This window comes from Gorilla gorilla, chromosome 11 (assembly GCF_029281585.2).
Source record: "Gorilla gorilla gorilla isolate KB3781 chromosome 11, NHGRI_mGorGor1-v2.1_pri, whole genome shotgun sequence".
In the NCBI taxonomy this organism is placed as follows: domain Eukaryota; kingdom Metazoa; phylum Chordata; class Mammalia; order Primates; family Hominidae; genus Gorilla; species Gorilla gorilla.
The window spans coordinates 71,048,373-71,068,463 of NC_073235.2; the positions used below are offsets into that span (position 1 = coordinate 71,048,373).

The 20,091-nt window shown below is 40.2% G+C and overlaps 1 protein-coding gene across 2 annotated transcripts in view; it reads left to right on the plus strand.

Moving 5' to 3' along the window:
• CERS6 (ceramide synthase 6) overlaps positions 1-20,091 on the plus strand; it is a 322,839-nt gene that overhangs the window by 110,899 nt on the left and 191,849 nt on the right. The window lies entirely within an intron of this gene.

Here is a 20,091-nt window from a genome sequence, read left to right on the forward strand (position 1 = left end):
TCAAAAGCCACAGTTGCTTCCCAGCTTGGCCCTGCCATATATCCAAAGGGCCTGGGCTCTGGCTTTGAGCCACGAGTCTGAGCAAGGGTGAAGTTGGGTCTCAGCACATGTCTACATGCTGAAAGTCATGTGCCATCTTTCCCTCCTCTGACTAACTTCTTTGGTAACTTGGTGCCAGCCCCTACTATGCTGAGTCTACTCCAGTTTCTCTCAAATACTATTGTATTTGAGATTTTAAGATAAGCATCAGTCACCTGGGGATCTTGTTAAAATGCAGAATCTGATGTACTTAGTCTGGGATGGCAGCATTTTTAACAAGTTTCCACGTGATGCTGGTGCCATTGGTCTATAGATCACACTTTGTGTAGCAAGTACTAACATTAGAGCAGTGTCTCTCTCTTCTCCGTGAATTCAACAGGTCATTATGTGCATACCACAATAAATAAGACAGTCATAGTTATAATCAATTAAAAATGCTTCTAAATGATTACTAGTGGTATGGCAATGTGGAGGCACAATGATGGGGAAGAGATGGTGCATAAAATAACATCATTTCTTCCCTCAAGAAACTTGTAATAGTGTTATGGAAATAAGACATAATATCTGAGTATGTGTAGGTCAAAGATAGATATTAGAAAATAACCAGATATGGGGCCAGGCGCAGTGGCTCACGCCTGTAATCCCAGCACTTTCAGAGGCCGAGGCGGGCGGATCATGAGGTCAGGAGATCGAGACCATCCTGGCTAAAATGGTGAAATCCTGTCTTTACTAAAAATACAAAAAATTAGCCAGACGTGGTGGTGGGCGCCTGTAGTCCCAGCTACTCGGGAGGCTGAGGCAGGAGAATGGCATGAACCCGGGAGGTGGAGCTTGCAGTGAGCCAAGATTGCACCACTGCACTCCAGCCTGGGCAACAGAGCAAGACTCCATCTCAAAAAAAGAAAATAACCAGATATGTGTGTTGTAGGATTGATATGGATAGTCAGTGAAGATTAAAGGAAAAAGATCAACTGTAGGTTGGGGTGCACAGGGGGTTTGCTGGGATTAGAATTGGGTCAGTGTCAGTGGCCTTTCATCTTTCTGCTGTATGATATAGTATTGATGAAGTTTTGTTTTGAAACTCTCTTCTTCCTTGGTTTCTGAGTTGCCACTAGATTCTCCTGCCTTTCCAAGGTCTTTTGTTTGCATCATTTATTCTGTGTTTGCTGTGTGGTCTTTAATGTGTTAATGACACTCCAGATTTAGTCTTCAATCTCATATTTTCCTTACTCTACCTTCCATTCTGTGTGTTAAAATCATTTCCTCTCACCAGCTTCTTCCAAAGCCATGTGTACAGTGCAGATGTTTCTTCTAAGGCATCGTTCTGCCAGCTCCAACTGGCAGTTCTAATTTGCTTCCACTCCTGACTTTATCTTTCCTATTGTTTTTATGCTTCCGTTTTGTCATAGGCTGGAAACTCAAGTCAATCAGCCACTGAGTTCTATTAATTCTTTGTAAATTCGCCATTATAGCCCAATATGCTTTCATATGTCTCCTTATTTTTTTTATCTTGCATACACATAGACATTTTGTTTGCTACCAAAAATCCCAAATTATTTTTCTAAAATACTACTATCCCCATGTTGTGACACTTTAAAACTTTGATGATTTTAAGGCAACTATAGGATAAATATTAGGTCCCTGAGCCTGATAACTAGAACCTGTCTTTTGCTTGTTTAATGTCAGTCACCCAAATGACATCTTCCTTCTAGAGGGTTGTGTTTTTACTGTCTGTGCCGCCTTCCTTCCTGCCTTGTGTATGGTGTTCCAGGCCAGGAACTTCCTCTGCCTTATGCATTTATCCCCTCACCATTCTTCAAATCCCAGGCCCTCTCTGAAGTGTGGCCTGACTATTGGGGCTGGAGTGAGCACAGCTACCCCTGCATCCTTAGAGTACTAGGAATTTAACCCTGAATCACATGCTGCCTTATGTGGTTACTTAACTTGCCTATCTATTTCAATTCCAATTCTGTGTTGCTTGAAGACCACAGGGTCACATCTTGTTCTTTCATTTCTCAACAGGACTCTGCCAAATAAATAATTTGTTATGACTGTGTGTTAAAATGGCATTGTTTTGGAAAGAGTTGCTGATCTCATTTGTCACTTTGCCCTTATAAATGAGTGCCTAATGTATACTGCCTTAGCATAAAATTTGTCTAGGAAAATTACCTGACTATGGAAAGCTCCATGACAATTTTAAAGACAGAAATGCAGAGGAAAGAATGGGATGGCAAAGGAGAACATTTAGAGAACACCGTGAGGGATAAAGTAGAATTATAGTGGTCTGTGTATGCAAATGTGTGTGTCATACTTACTTACCTATATAAAAAAAGATCTAGAATAGTTGTTCTTAACTAAGGATGCATTTCGCAATCACCTAGTGATGTTTTCAAAATACATGTGCCCGAGCCCCATCCCAGGGTGTCAGGATGATGACTCAGGTGGAGTCTGAACATGTATATCATGGAAAAAAATGCCCCAAGTGCTTATGACACACATCCCTGGTTAAGAAGAAAGACAGTTGCTGTTCAGAAATACTAAAAGGTGAAATTAGTAAACGAGAACACAAATTTGGAGCTCGTTGCCTGAGGGTCAAAATGTAAAGAATCTATATAATTTTTCTATTATATAAGTTCCTATTTTTCAAAATATAGAATTCCTTCAGGATAATTGTATTTCATCTTTCAGCAGTGTGGAATAGCACCAGTATGCAAGCCAAACTGTAAGCTTGTAAGCTTGTAAGCATCTGCAGGCATGTCCAATTTCTGGCACACACATTACATGCAGATGGAATGAGTAGAAGCTGTTTAGCGAGTAAAATGCTAATACATTGACATGATTTTTTTTCTCTTGCTTGAAGTCAGTCATTCACAGTCATGTCAGTTTTGATGAATACTTCTTCCAGAAGCATTCATATTCTTATTGGCAACTGAAATAGAGAATTTCAAGAGAGAATGAAGAATTTATAAAAATGAGATGTCATGTGAGACATTTGAGAAGCAACTGGTTCCGAATGGAAGCAGGTGCCGGTTGGGATTATGCCTTTGGGCTGGGGGAAGCTGTATCATCCTTCTCTGACAATTGCATCCAAGTGGTGGGTTTTTATCACTCAGGATAATATAAAATAAATAAGATATTAAAAATATTTGCTGGATGTAACGGGAAGAAGCAGAGATAAGATGTCAGAATAAATGGCATTCCTTTCATTTGGACCCTGCCTGTGCTCATCATTTTTGAGTATCGTGCAGTACATTTCATAGCATGGGTCTGGGAGGAAATATAATACAGGGCTTTTATTTAAGCAGTCTCAAAGATTGGAAAGATGAATCTCCCATATGTAATCTGAAAATCTACTCAGTGATTTGAATTGCAGCTTACTCCCTGTGCTGCTGAAGTTACGGAGTTTGTTGAGTAAGATGACAGCTTAAGATTCCCTTTTCTTTAGGAATTCCATTTTAGAATTGATACTGATTAAAACTTTCCCCCAATGCTGCCATATTTGTATGCTTCTGTATAGTGGCAGCAGACTCATCAAAACCTGGGACCCTTTCGAAACTGTGATTATTTCTGCAAAGAAGCCCTGTGATTTTTCTTAGTTTGTGATTCCATTGAACGCGAGCTAATTCATCATTGAAAAATGAATGGGTTAACCAATTGCCTTCATGCTACTAACTTGGTCACCTTGAATCTAAATAGCAGTTTTTACAGCTGTTTATAAATTATCAGTGCTATCTTGCGACCTTCATGGAAAGTGGAGCCTAATAATTGATGACAGGGGAAGGGAAGTGAGGTCATATAGGAAACAAGCAGTTGAGTCTCTCATATTCCTTTATTTCAGATCAGTCTTTTATCTGAGGAAATAGTATGGGGAATATGTTCAACATGTTTTCATAAACAGCCACCTACTTGCAAAAAAAAAAAAAACCCTGAATATTTGTAAACCATTTCCATATATTCCATTCTCTGGTGATGGACAAAGTTTTGCCAGAGAGAAAATTCAATTTTGATTATTTTCTCTATCAGACCATGACATGAGCATCAATTACAAAATTTACTGCCAAAATTCTCCTCATAATGAATGCAGTTTTTGAAGGGGGGAATAAGAAACTATTATCTTCTAGAGAAATGGCATCTTTCTTTTTTCAGTACTAGGATACATGATCAGCAGTGTGTAGATGCTGATTATAAGTCTGGGGAAAAAATCATAAAATTGGTGGACAGTCTCTAGTTCTTGAAAAGTACAGGGTTGAGTTGTTTTGTTTCTGTTATGGTGATAGTTGTGGTTATTTTCCATTAATACAAAACAGTCCCTGGTTTGGAGAACAACTTCCGTCATTCAAAGTACATTGTTATAGTCCAAGTTACTGCTCAGTGAATGTCTTGGTGTGCAAGACTATTACCTTAAACAGTTTTATATCTGTGGGATGTATTCAGGTCAGTTTTAGCTTTGGGACAGAGGTCAGCAAACTTTTCCTATAAATGGCCATGAAATAAATATTTTAGATCATATGGACTTTGTTGCAATTACAATTCTGCTGCAGCATAAAAGCAGCCAGAGATGATGCAAATGTGCATGGCTGTGTTCCAGTAAAAGTGTATTTATGGATACTGAAATTTGAATATGTCATTTTCATGTGTCGTAAAGTATTATCTTTAAAAAATACATTACAAAAAATAAAAGCTATTCTTAACCCATGGGCCATACAAAAACAGATGGCAGGCTGGATTTGGCCCTCTAGCCATAGTTTGCAGAACCCTGCTTTAGGGTTATAATACTATTTGTGGTTCTTTCAGAGTTTCAAGGAAGAGAATATAGTCTCCTAGTGCTAGGCACAGTCATCCATTTCTCAGAGTTTTGCCATTTAATAGAAAAATGTGAATAGTTCTGTAATTGGTGTGCCTGTCTCCAGTATTCCTGGGATATGGTGCCTTGATGGTGTGCAGTTTCATTTAGCCTAGCCAGGCACTCTTCAAAGCTGTTAGTATCCTCAAGGCAGCATTGCTTTCATTACAGAAATTCTGAAGATTGATGAACCGGACTATGGACAGTCTGCTCTTTTGCCTCGAGTGAGCCTTTGAAACCTTGTCCCCCTCGTTCTATTCTAGACCTACCATCTGTGGCCGGTGAACTCAGGTTTTCCATTTAGAACAAGCCTCACACATTCCTTGATGGCATATGGCTAGGCCTCTAATGCATGTGTGTTGGCTAATTAAGGAAAAGAGATTTTTGCTAAAAATATAAGACAGGCCATACCTTGGTCAGGCTGGCTGCACATTAGTTACTGCTGTGGTCTGCCTACATTTGAGTTGTTAGTTGTTATGTAAAGTCTAAATTTCTAAAGGCTTTTTAAATAATATTTTTTTCCAATAATTTTGTTCAACATGGAATTGGATGGCAATAAAGAGGACAGAATGTAGAGGAATAACTGAATTTATTAAGGCCTCATATTATTATTTAACCCAGTCTGTTATTTTTGAACCTACGTACTATTTCTTGTTGTTGCTTAATGTATTTTAAAAGTTGTTATTTGTTTCTGATTTAGAGCAGAATCATGCAAATCCTTATAATTGATTTTGATTGTAGAGGATTTATAAAAGTCCACATAATGTTCATACAGAATTGTAGGGGGAAAGACTTCAAAGCATACCATCCAGAAATACATCCTTTATCATTTACAGCTTATACAGTGTCGTATTTTATACAGGTGCCCACACCAATGCTTACACATCATGTGTGTCTGTACTTGGCACCTGCCCTTCTTGAAATGTTTTTAATAGAACCAGCCTCATCAGAGTGCCTGAAGACAGCTGTAGAAAGGTTATGTTTTATGCTTCATCTTCAGGATCTGTAAGTCATTGACCTGTGGGCAGTAGTATAGTCACTTGTGCTGTCATATGACATATGCTGCATTCCTAAAAATGGCCACGCTGTGCAAAATCGCACAACAAAACAAAATAACTTAGGGTTTGTGAGAAGAATGGGTTAGGGACACAACACTCGGAAATTTCATCAGTGACACTTTGAAAATAAGCTAGGAACCTAATAAAAACAGGAGCAGTTTTATACACATTAAATGGTTAAGAAATACATAGCTACTACAATAAATATGGCACTTGACCTTGAAATAGACCTAACATTTGCTTGTAGTGGCTGTTGCTGTGTTAGCTCAGACTGTCATAACAAAATACCACAGACTGTGTGGCTTAACAGAAATGTATTTTCTCATAGTTCTGGAGGCTAAAAGTCCCAGGTGACATAAGTTTGGTTTCTCCAGGGCCTTCTTTCCCTGGCCTTTCCACCGTGTGTGCATATCCCTGGTGTGTCTTCCTCTTCTTATAAGGACACCAATCATATTGGAAGAGTCCTACCCTTATGACCTAATTTAACCTGAATTACCTTATTAACAGCCTCATCTCCCAAGGCAGTCACATTGGGAGGTAGGGCTTCAACGTATGTGTTCTGGGGGCACACAGTTCAGTCTGTAACAATGTCAGAAGGGTGGCGGTGAGTTATTGTGAAGTGCTGGAAGGAGGAAGACCTGAAATCAGAGGGAAAGTTGCAATACCAGATGGGTGTGGCTCATAACTGGTGTGACTAAGGTAGCTTGGACATATTTGAAGAGAGTGTGAATGTGTGTGTGCGCGTGCACACGTGTGTGTGCATATATACTCCTAGGCCATTCAGTTCAGCCTGGTTCAGTTTTCTGTGTTCACCTAGTATTTCTGGCAGACAAAATCAGATATAAGCAAATATGAAATCCGTGTTAGGCTCACATTAGAAGACATTCACACTTTTACCACAAGCCTGATAGCAGGACCAGTGGGTCAGTATGGTGGTGAAGGCAGTGGGCTGTGGAGCCTGGGAGTCTGCATTGGAGTCTTCTCTCTGATAAAAACCTCTCGGGTATTTGGGAGGGTTGCTGGCCACTGGATTCGTAAAATGGGCACATTAATAGTGTCTGCTTCATAGGGTTGTTGTGAAGATTAGATGAATTAATATATATAAATAAAGTGTTTAGAAAGATGTCTTGCCCATGGTATGGGGGTAGTGAGTGTCAGCTGCCTGAAGGTCGTCGGTTTCTGTTGTTACTCACTTTGGGGTATCAGGAGCAGCAGCAAACAGCTATTAGTCTGTCACAGCCATGCCCTGGCCACATGGCTTCCTCAGAGCCACAAGCATGCTACCTAAGAGAGGTGGCTCTGATGTCGATCATTTTGAGGAGGAGAGATCCAAGAAGATGCAAGGAGAGCAGATTCTCAATTTAGGATGAAGCTCTGATTCTGTGGAACCCTAAGGAGGCAGAATCCATGTGGATTCACAGGACTATCAACTTGGGCATTACTCACGCACAAGAAAAAGATGAAAAACCAACACGAGTTCAGAGCCTCAGCACCTTTGGCTTGCTACTGTGTAGCAATGTGGCAGAAGTGGATGAAGAAAGGTGTCCTACTTCAGTAGGGAGTGATGCCCACTGTGCCTCCAGAAGCCAGGGCTTTTGAAGCACCACATGAGAAATGTCAGAATACACAGTGAATGTCTTTGAACTTCAGAGATTTTAAATTTACCCAGGTGATTCTGAAGAGGACACAGCTTGCCTCTACCAGGAGGGACAGAGGAACAAAGCCTGGTCCTCTGTGGTGCTGGCTCTAGTAAAGCCACCTCTGCTGGGGCCTGAACAGTCTGATCAGCCTTAGGAGGTCAGCGTGACTTCTGGGTACAGGAGTTTGCTCTTAAATGTAATATTTATTGGTTACCTCCTGTGTGCAGGAGAAGTACAAGAGGCAACTGATCTTGAACAAATTTGAGAGTGGGAATCGAATTTACCTGGTTCATGGTCTGGCTCAAGCTCTGTTACCCCTAGCAAGTCCTTTAATGTTGCCAAGCCCCAGATTTTTCTTCTGTGAAAGGAGAATAATAGCTACTATTTATAAAGTCATTTGGGATTAAGTGAGGGGATGTTTGTCTAATGTGCATCTCTCAGTGCTTGGTTCCCTTTCAAATGTGGTTGCAAAGTTGAGTAAGCAACAATTTCTGACCTTGCAGAACTCACAGGGACAATTGATTCTGCGCATTGGTAAAGTTATTTAATATCTTACAGGGAGCCATCAATTGTAATACTCAAGCAAAGTGGTTTCCTTCTAGGGCCCCTTCCTTATGGCTCCAGTTATGGGTTATTCTGGGCCTTGTATCTTACTTTGCCATCAAGAGAATTACATTTTAGATTGTTGAAAAGGAAGCACTCTGTTACTTCCTCTTGGGAATCCCGTCTGGCTTGCCCTCTCTTGCTCTCCTTCTCTTTCATGCTTCCTCCCTCCCTCCTTTGCAGTCACTTCCCATTGTCATAGGGGTAGGTGCCTTCTGCTTGGAGCCGGAGTGTTTGATTTCCTCCTGGCTATTCGCCTTGCGGTTATTAGCTCATGGTAACCACATCCTGGCAAGGATTAAAAGAATCTTCAACCATTGCTAATTTGTCTATTTGTCCTAAAACTTGGCGCATTGCACATGGCTCCTGATATTTGAATATAACACCTAGGAATGTAAGGTGAAGGAGTTTGTGCATAAGATGGTGGTAGTGGAGGATGGGCATTTGGACTAAGTAACAGGGTATCAAGCCACTTCTCAAGTTGGAATGATTTGAGCAGATTCCAATTGACTATTGGAAGTAGGTTTGTGAGGTTTATTTGTAGGCCTTCCCATATCCAAATTCATAATAAGCCCTCCACATGATAGGAAACTTAACTAAAAGCAATTGGAGCCAACTACTTTTATTCTATTTGATTTTTAAAATTTTTGTAGGTACATAAATGGGTATATGTATTTATGGGGTATGTGAGATATTTTGACATAGGCATGCCACATGTAATAATCAGATCACAGAGTAAATGGGGTATCCATCACCTCAAGCATTTATCCTTTGCGTTACAAACAATCCAATTATACTCTTTTAATTATTTTTAAATTTACAATTCAGTTATTATTGACTGCAAGGTGAGCTGCTGGCAAATTACTGTAGACTTGGGCACTATTTTTTATATTGCCTATTTACAATGTCCTAGCAGTGAACAAGGGAGGCTGTTTACTGCTGTTAGGGTTCAACTGTGTAGAAAAGCTAGTGTACTGTTCCATGGAGGATATACTGTGATTGAGGGGATGTCGCAGCATTAAACACTTGGTACACCATGACACACAGGCCAAGGTTAACAGCAGAATTGACATTAGAGGCTCAAGTCTTGGCCATATTCCTTAGTTCTGCAAAGTTCTCTAACTCCTGTATGCCTTTAGCCACAGTTGTAATGAAGTTGCGTATTTTCAGCTTACATATTAGTGTATAATAGGTTTTCTTGCAGATGTAGTGGCCATTAATGCTGGCAGGAGACTTAGACCCTGAGAAGGGAGGGGAAAGAAGTATTTATTGAGGTATTTATACAGTTCAGATGCTGTGATGGAGACTTTACATTTAAATAACAATCCTTTGTAATATATTAGATATTAAAAGTTCTTCTCACCCACGAATAAAGAGAAGTAAAGAGAGGTGGAATACCTGACCCAACACCACACAGCTACTAAGCAGCAGAGCTGGGATTTGTACCCAGCTGAAGCACAATGTTAGAGAAATTCAGTAATAATATAATATTTTATATATATATATATAATATTATGTATTATATAATAGAAAATAATGTATTATTTTACTGCCTGCAGAGCAAACATGGAAAGGGGGCAGTTTGGTCTTTTATTTGCTCATGACAGCCTCCTTTCTCTTTCCTTTCCACCTCCAACTTATGAAGGGCTGGAGTTAAATTTGTTGCTTTCTCCTTGCCGCCCATATTGCACTTTTAGTTGTTCTCTACTAGAGCGCTTGGAGACTTGCCGTGTTCGCTGTTTGCATCCATCTCTGCTGTTTGACTGTCAATGCCTTGAGTTCTGGGACTGTGTCTTATTTATCTTTTCATCCCCACCACTCAGCACAATGTCTGGTGCTTTGTAAGGCCCCCCAAAATGTCCAGTGAATGAGTCAATTAACTGGACTTCAGGGATTGAAGTGAATCTCTAGGGACTAGAGGCCTGACTCTAATTAGAGAAAGCTTGAGTTTATTCTTTCAAATGGTCCTAGGGAAGACTGAGAAGAGGAAGGAGGAGGCAGGAAAGGGTTTCTGGAGGAGGTGACACTGCTGAATTTTCAATGATGGTTACATGGACCAAATGGAGAAAAAAGGGGTGACTGGGGCACCAAAATTTCACAGATCACCACAAAAGAACATACTCATGTACCCAAACACCACCTGTACCCCAATAACCTATGGGGAAAAAAAGGATAAAATCACTGTTTTCTGGTGCTCAGAGTTTAAAGAGGAATCAGGCACAATAATTTAGCAGACAGCAACAGGAGCATCTAGCTTTCCCTGGGGACAGGGCTGAGTCATCATATTGCAAATGAGTGAGTACTTGTTGGGTAGCAAACCAGATTTGAAATCAACAAATCTAAGAAGTGGTCAATGTAGAGAGCTTCTTGTGAATAAATTTTATGATAGATTTGGGGGACAGAGTTACTATTGAAGTATATAGGCTAAGTGGGTTATATTACAATTTATATTATTTTTATTTTTCAAAGGAACAGTGTTTATCTAGTGATACCCATGGGACAAGTGACCATCTTGTAGTAGGATTCTGCCAGACATTCCAACCTTGGCACATATACCATTAAGCCTTGCAGTGTTTATCATTGTTCTAGGTGCCGGGAGTCACTGAGATTGGAAATGCCTTATTTAGGACCTTTGGTGCTCATTATCAGTGGAACCCAGCTTTCATGCAGATCTGTCATGGAACTTTCTCTCAGTTCTCCTTTCCTTCTCTGTGGGTGGCTGGGGGTGGAGCAGGAGTAGGTGAGGGGTTGGAGCAGGCCCCAATAGTAGGAGTGGTTTTGGCTTGTGTTAGGTCCCACTAAGTGATCTGAAGACTGGGATACGGTTTGCAGAAAAATAGAAACTGAGTGAGAAATTCTCAGTGTATGAGGAATGTAGACTATGCAGTATTTTATGAGAAGGTAGGAAGGGATTAAAACTGCACCTGTAGCACTAGTTGATAGGTCCAAACAGATCTCCAGAAGTAGCCAAATGCAGAATTTCTTCTAACGTTGTCCTTTAGATGTACTTTTCAGTGGACACTCGTATTTCCCTTCCATTATTCATTGAGATAGTATTGCTCTACTGTTTTCTCTCCCATTTTAGTCGGGGAAATGTGTCCAACTTGAACTGATTTCAGTTCTTATTGATTCTAGTTCTGAAATAAGACTTGAACTTATGTGCATCATTTCCACTGGATTGATTTAAAAATAAAATATTGTCTTATCTGGAATTATGAAGCGTTTACATGAATCCTGGCTAAATCTTTGGCGTATTAAAACCCAAAAGCTTCTCTTACTCCATGACAGTAAGTTGTTCTTTCTGTTTCTTTCCAATACTACGTGGCTCAATAAGCTTTTGTGTGTGTGTGTGTGTGTGTGTGTGTGTGTGTGTGTGTGTGTGTGTGTGTGTAAAGCATTTACTATCTGCTGGGTTCTGTATTTGCTGCTAGATGGAAAAACAGGATCTCTTCCCTTGATACGTAAATGGTAATATCTCTTTATTTTATCATCATCCTTAGGATGAACAAACAATCCTTCATTTCCTTATCCATAAAACAAGGCAATAACCTTAAAAACCTGATAAAGTTGTTATTTAATATAGTGATTAAATAAAATGATTCATGTAAAGCACCTGTGATATTGCCAAACACATAGTCAGAGCTCAAGAAAACTAATTAATTTTGATCAATTCAATTAGTATTAAGGGCTGCCAAAATGAATTGAATTCACCTACCTAATCAAATAATACCATTCTAAGCTTGCTTAATACTCTTGGGTATACATTAGTACCATGCCTTTTATCTGGGCTTTGTTTCTATTAAATCCCCAAATGTTTGAAGGTATGATTATTTGGCAGATTTGATATGATGATTTTTGTTGGAGGAGTTAAAGCTCATAGTTTTATTTTCTTCTTCTTTTCCTTCTTTAAAGAAAAGCTTCTTGTTGAGAACACGATTTTCTGGCTTTCTGACTTTTAAAGTGGCATGTAATTTGAAACTGTGGTTCCTTACTTGTCTAAACAGTAGGGTGAGGTCCTTGTGGTAGAACTGGGAGGTTTCTATCTTAGGCCAAGAGGACAGCTCTGACTGCCAGCTCTACCTGCCTGTCTCTAGCACTGACCAGCTTCCTCAGCCTCGATTTCTTGAAACTTAACCTGAGTCAAAATAGTACCTTGAACTTAAAATGGGGCCATTAGAATTGTTCAAAACACATAGAGCACTGGTGCCTTATGTATTAGTCCGTTTTCACACTGCTATAAAGATATTACTGGAGACTAGGTAATTTATAAAGAAAGGAGGTTTAATTGACTCACAGTTTCTCTTGGCTTGGGAGGCCTTAGGAAACTTACAATCATGGCAGAAGGCAAGGGGAAGCAAGGCAGGCACGTCTTACATGGTGGAAGGGGAGAGTGAGAGTGAGGAAGTACCACTTCCTCACTCTCTTTAAAACTATCAGCTTTCGTGAGAACTCACTCACTATCAGGAAACTGCCCCCATGAACCAATTGTCTCCCACCAGGTCCCTCCCTTAACATGTGGGGATTATATTCTGAGTTGAGATTTGGGTGAGGACACAGAGCCAAACCATATCACCTTGTAAGCACATAATAAATGTTAGCTATTATACTAGTGATAGCACTATAGTAGCACTGTGATTGCCTCTGAAGCAAAGAAGGGCCTTCTCTGCGTGGACTCCCTTCTTGAACAAGTTTTTATTCTTTTCCTAAGAATTTTATGAGAATTTATAACAATCCATTTCTCTCTGGCTTGTGCTGTCAGGTGGGGCTGCCATGCTTCTTCTCACCCCTTGGCCTTTGCTCAAGTTCTGCCCACCTGCCCCAACCTGGGATGCCCTTCCCCTACTGTGACAAATACCTGCTTCTCCATTAAGACTCAGTTCACCTTCATTTAGGAAACCGTGGATATTTAGTGGGTGACGACTCTATGCCAGGAACGGTACTTAGTGTCTAATGAAGTTGCCTTAGAGAGGAGCACAGAGCGTTCATTTGTGGTAACAGGAAGGGAGTCCAGGCAGGGACATAGGGAGGTAGAGTCAGGTAAATCTCTCCTGGTTGTCTCCATCATCCCAGTGAAATAGGAGACAGGGACATCAGAGGAGAGCAAATCATAAGCTGTGTGGCCTCCCCTGCTCCATGAAGGATGCCTCCTACCCCCATTCTCTTTTTCCCAAGCAGAGTTGATGGTCCCCTCATTTGTGTGCCCCTTTAATAGTAATGGCAACAGCCCAATGCTCTTACTTAACATTTCTTTTTTATCTGCAGACTGTAAATTCCTTCATGACAAAGAGCCAGTCTTATCCTTTTTTGAGAACCCAGCACCTAGGTTTGGTTTGCAATGTCTTTGTTTCATTTACTGCCCAAATACATTTTGAGTGCCTACTGTATGCCCAGCGGTCTTGTAAGTGCTTGGGATATGGTTTACATTTCACTGGGGAAGGACACAGTAGACAAGTTCTCCCCATTATCTTCCCTTCGATTTCTTTTATATTTCTATTTCTTTCCAGATACAGTCCAATCAAGATTTGTACGTTAAATTTCTCTTAATTTTTTTGTTTTGAAACAATTTTTTTATTTTGAAAACTTATAGAGAAGTTTGAAGAATAGTATAAAGAAATCCTGTATAAACCCACCCAGATTCACCACTGTTAACATGATGCCATACTTGCTCTGATGTTTTTTCTGTTCCTTCTGTACAAGTGTGCACACACACCTATACACACACACATACATACATACACATATGTTTTTCATGAACTGTTTGAGTGGAGGCCTCAGATTACACTTTATTTTGAAGATAAACAGAATCTTCTGAGAGATTGGTTGTGTGGTATGAGAGAAAGTGAGAATTCAAGAATGACGCTTGGGTTTTAGCCTAGGCAGTTAGACAGAAGGAGTTGCCCTTGAGTGGGTTGAGGAAGCGTGAGGGAGGAGCAAACCTGGGGAGAAGTCCAGGATTTTGATTTTGGTCATGTGAATCTGGAGGTATCTATTAGATATCTATGCGGAGGAGTGCTGTAGGCAGCTGGATAGGTGAATGCGCAGTTCAGGGAGGAGGTGTGGACTTGGCAGTTGTTGGTGAATAGATAGCATGTAAAGCCTCAAGACGGTGCGAGATCTCAAAGAGAGTGAGGGTAAGTAGAGGAAACATCTGAGGATGGAGGCTTGAGACAGCCTCGTGTGAGAGGTTATGGAATTGAGGAGGAGCTGATAAAGGAGGTTGTGAAGGAGATAGGTGAGTGAGGAGGCCAAGAGAAGAAGACATACATCGTTGGCTGTGTCACTACTCACGGTCCATGTAGCAACATGCAAGTCATTTGGTGTCTGCCAAGAGCAGTTTGGGTGGAAGGTCTTAAGACAGAATGGAGGAGAGAAGTTGCAATGTGGGAACTCTCGAGAGGTTTGTTATAAAAGAGAGGTCCAGAAAAAGAGAATAGTCATTAGAGGAGGAATTTGGGGTTAAGGATTTTTTTTTAACAAGGGAAAAATGATGGCTTGTTTGTATATTGATGGGAATGATCCAGCAAAGAGGGAAAAATGGATGATGCCTGAGAGGAGAGAAATGGCAAGAGCCGAGCCTTGCCCAGGCAGGAGGCACTGGGGTGTGGAGCACAGTCAGGAGTTGCCTTAGAGAGGAGCACGGAGCATTCATTTGTGGTAACAGGAGGGAAGTCCAGACAGGGGCATAGGGAGGCAGAGTCAGGTAAGTCTTTCCTGGTTGTCTCCGTCATCCCAGTGAAATAGGAAACGGGCATCTGAGGAGAGTGAAGAGGGAGGAGGAAGTATTAGCATTTTGAGGAGTGGGGAGAAAGTGTGAAACAATTTTCTGGAGGTGTATTGATTAATTTCTTTGTTTGGCATGTCTATCTGCATGTGGGTGGCAGATAGTGAGGGCGAGGGACACAAGTACATTGTCGTTTCTGGGGAATAAGAGGTGTAGGTGCCCGTAGGATGCGGTCACTCACAAGTCACTGTGTCCCAGTTCAAAAGCCCAGGAGTGGGGTGGAACCTTCACAGCGTGATGAATCACTATAGGAATGGGAAACTAGGTTGAAAGCAGGGTTGAGAGGTTTGGAGCCCTCGCTCAGATATTTGGTGCAGATTAGCTGCAGGCATTTGTCAGACCAGACTGTGGAACTGATATCAACCAGTAAACATTTTTTTTTTTTATCATTTCCACATTGTTTACAGGAAGAGAGAGGGCAGGTCTCTTATGTCCCTCAGTCAGTCTGTAGCTTTTGAAGATACTGAGGATGTAAAACCAACCTATGGAGCCTACTTTGCATATGACTACCTTGAAGGAAAACGTTACCATGTTCATAAAGTACTTTTGTGTCTTTTAGTTCATTATCCAGTAAACTGCTGAGGTAGTAAATTTTTGTTAAATTGGATGATGTTCCATTCTAAACTCCCTTCTCTCCTAAGAAATTCTGTGCCACATACTGAAGATGCTTAAGCTGCCACATGAATTTCTTTTGAGTTTTAGATGATTTGATGCATTAGATGTTTTTATTTAATTTATGCTTTTAATTTCAGGAAGCACATCCAGATATGCCTGCAGCCAACCAGACAGTTTTCTAAAGCTGTATAAAAATAAGAGAGAAAGGAGAGAAAAGAAAAAAAGCAGCATGTTTTTATTTCTTTTCTAGTTTTTTCTCTTTATACTTTGCATATTATATCCTCATTAGGTGTTTTAGATCCAGATTTCTTGCTTTAAAAAAAAGGTTTTACTTGAAAGACAACCAAATAAGCAAATAAAAACCATAAGGGATGCATTGTAAAATCCTATGGGTGTAAATTTTCTTGGTGCCTAAAAAGTAATCCTCGGCCTCTGATAATTATCTCAAAATTTTTTTCCTAACATTATTAAATGTCTCTGTTTACAAGATATGATTTCATGGCTGAACTCAAATCAGAGACTTATATATAAATATAATAAAGTTTTTATCTGAACAAGAACAAAATAACAATTCCTTTGGTTAAATATAATAAAGGTTTAATCTGAACAGGAACAAAATAATTCCTTCGGTTATTTTTATTATGAAAATTTTGATTGCCCAAAAGAAGAGAGAATAGTATAATGAATTCCCATGTATCCATCATACAGCTTTGACAATGGTACACATTCTGCCATCTTCTTATGATATTAATTCTTAAAGGGAAAGTTGTAAAAATTATTTTGAAGACTTTGGTATAGTGTATATTTCTTGGGAGGAAAAGTGGTGGTGTGATTGTCAAGGAGCCCATGGAGTTGGGGGGGGCACTGGAGAGCAGCCCTCACTTTTTTTTTATAGATAGAACATATGGGATATAGATTCAAGGTAATGTATTTAATATGGGTTGGGGCTTTCAAGTTAGAGACCTAGAGCTTGCAAAGTTGTTTTTTAAAAAATCCCGTCTCTTAGTTCTCTGTGGCCTCAAGTCCACCAGAGTCACCAATACTTCTTTTCCAATTCCTTCCTTGCGTGCCATGCTCTAGTAAGAATGAACTGCTCAGAGTTCTCTGTGCATTCCACCCCAGGGACCTCCACACCCCCTTTTCTTCTACGTTTGATTCTTACTCATTTCTTTGAAGTCTAGCTTAGGCACCCTTTCTCCTCTGAGATTTCTACTCATCACCCCAACCCTTGCCTGGCACAGGTATACCCACCTGGAGCTCCCATGAGAACCCTCCCCCTCTCTGCTGTGCTCTGGATTAAGATCCAATCTGGAAACCCTGGCCTGCAGGGCTCTTCATGGTCCAGATCTGGGCTGTGGACCTGCCTGACTTCATCTCTCCCAGCTCCTCTCGCTGCGCTTCAGTGATGTCAAGGTGCTCTCTGCTTGCTGGGCTCGTTCCTGCCTCTTGGCCTTTGCGCTTGCTTTCCCATCATCCTGGAACGTTCTGCTCCACATTTTCAACTTTCTGCATCTCCCTAGTGCCCCCCAATCCATAGTCCCCTTGATAATCACAACACCACTTTTCCGCCCAAGAAGTATACTCTGTGCCAACTTCTGCGCTAATCATTGTCTTAGTTTGACTCACATCCTTGCCATTTAACAAGTATTCCCAAACACTATAATTTAGTTTTGCCTATTTAAAAACCTAATACAAGTAGAATGTGCTTAGATGTGTTTCTTATAGACAACATATGGTGGGATTTTGTTTTATTCAGTCCGGACACATTTGTTTTTTTTTCCAGCAGATCTTATTTCATATGTGCTTAATATAATCATTTTTAAATGCTTGTACATCTTCATCTTGTTTTGTGCTTTCTATTTTTGCCTATTTTATGTTCTTTCTCTCCCTTTTCTTGACTTGATTCCATTTTCCCTTTTAGTTTTGAAAATTATAGACTCAATTTTTAGTTATTTTGGTGGCTATCCTAGAAATTACAATGGGTATACCTAAGTTATCAAAATCCAATGCTGACCCCTCTTTTACCCTCCTAGAAAATCCAAGGTGTTTAGAGTATTTTATTTCCATGTTCCCTCTTCTGACTTAAGTTACTTTTGTCATGCCTTTTATTCTGTGTTTTTAATCTTAGAGACATTATTAACCTTAAACAACAGAGACAATTTTTTAAAGATTTGCACACATATTTACCACTTTTTTTGTTTTTAATTCATTTTTGTACCCAGACCTTCCATTTGGAATCACTTTAATTTTTGTCTGAAGATCCTTGAGGCCTGCTAGAGATGAAATCTCTTGGTTTTTGTTGTCTGAAAATGAGTTTATTTCTTCCTCATTCTTGAAGATTTTTTCTCTGAGTATAGAATTCTAGTCTAGCAGTTATTTCCTTTCAGTATAATGATTATATCATCGCACTGTCTTCTTGCTTACATGCTTGCCACAGAGAAGCGATAGTCACTCTCATTCCTTTGAAGATAATGCCCTTTTTATCCCTGTAGGCTTCAAGATTTTCCCCTTAGTCTTTGTCTTTCTGTATTGCAATTAAAAATATATGTATTCCTCTCGAGATTCTCTGGGCCTTCTTAAATCTATGAATCTATGGATTGCTATCTTTTTTTTTTTTGAGATGGAGTCTTACTCTGTCACCCAGGCTGGAGTGCAGTGGTGCAATCTTGGCTCACTGCAACCTCTGCCTCCCAGGCTCAAGCAATTCTCCTGCCTTAGCTTCCCAAGTAGCTGGGATTACAGGTGAGTGCCACTACACCTGGCTAACTTTTATATTTTTAGTAGAGACAGTGTTTCACCATGTTGGTCATGCTGGTCTTGAACTGCTGACCTGTAGTGAGCCACCTGCTTCGGCCTCCCAAAGTGCTGGGATTACAGGCGTGAGCCACCATGCCTGGCCCAATTGCTATCTTTATCAGTTCTGGAAAATTCTCAGTCATTACTTCTTTAAATATTGCTTCTTCTCTACTCTCACTATTTTCGTCTTCTGTAATTACAGTTAAATGTATTTTAGATCCTCTCACTACCCTCGTGAGTTCTAACTTCCCTTCCATGTTGTTCATTGTTTCTGTTTCTCTGGCCATATGTTAGATGTCATCTGACATATCTTTCAAATCACTAATTCCCTTTTAACTATTTCTGTTTATTATCTTCTCCTTCTAGTTTTTAGTTTGGTTAATATATATTTTTATTTATAAAAGTTCTGTTTCATCTTTTAAAAACCTGCTTGTTCAGTTTTCATAGTTTCCTGTTCTTTGCAGATACCTTTTATTGGTCTTTTATTTTTTTACATAGGGGAAGCATAGTTGTTTTACAATCTGTATTTGACAGTTCCAGTATTTGTGGGTGTGTTTCTGATTCTGATTCATGGAACCTGTTTTTCCTTGTGTGCTTAATTGTGTACTACTCTTTGTTCTTAGGAAATATTAAGGAGGGAGAATCTTGAGGCCTAGGAAGATGATGATTCTCTCAGAGAGTTTATGCTTATGCTCCTGTCCGGCATGGATGATACCCCAGCCCAGGATCACCCCAGACCAAGCACATGACTTACCATGACTCCCAGGCCCACCTGGGCTAACTCCCCATGACTGTAACCACCTTGGTCATGATCACAGTTGTGGGTCTCTTACCACAACTTCTCATGGTGTTATTTTCCTTTCCCTTTTTCTCTTCTTCTGCTTAGTGTCAAGGCAACCATCCCTGAAGTTTCCCAGAATTGGGGGTAGAGGTAGGGTTTATGTATGGGACACACTCATCCTATGGATGTTATATCTTGGGGTCCCAGCTTAATATGCACAGTGTCTTCTATAATATCCTCCACATTAGGTAGGCGCTGGGCTTAGATTCTTCCCCCTTTCCTCCAGGGGCTGCCAAAACAGAAACTCAGATTAACTCATGGTGGAGATGCCTTTGGGCCAGAAGGAACTGTGGTGTTCTAGTTAGGTCTCTCGGTTCCTAGTTTCCCTTAGATTTTTATCCTGAGAGCTTCTTACTATCTTGTCACCTCTGATGCTTTTAAGGATATTTTTTAAGTTGAGAAGTTTAGTTGTTTTAAATAGAGAGCAAGGGGTTTGTCTGACTAGCCTAGCCTGCTGTGTCTGGGAAAGGAAGTATTAATAAGACCTGAAATCATTTAATAACTATCATCTAGTACTGAAAAAAAATGTGTGCTATGCAAACATAAGGTTTCAAATGTGGTCAGTCAGGATTTTGAAAACTAGAATTTTCATACACCTTTATTTTACGTGATGCATTATTTTAATATTGATGTGAAGTTAAACAAGGTCAGTTTGACCTTGTGTCCAGTGCAATTCCCAAATTTGACTGCAGCAGTTTACTGAAATTGCTTACATACAACAGCTTTAGGTGCCTGGATTCACAGTGAGCTAGTGAAATAGCTGATGATTTCATAGTGAGCCAGTGAAATAGCCATCCTTTCCAAGCACCCACAGTGTACAGTTATGGTATAGAGGGGCCTTGATGGGCATGGCCTTTGAAAGACATGAAAGCTAT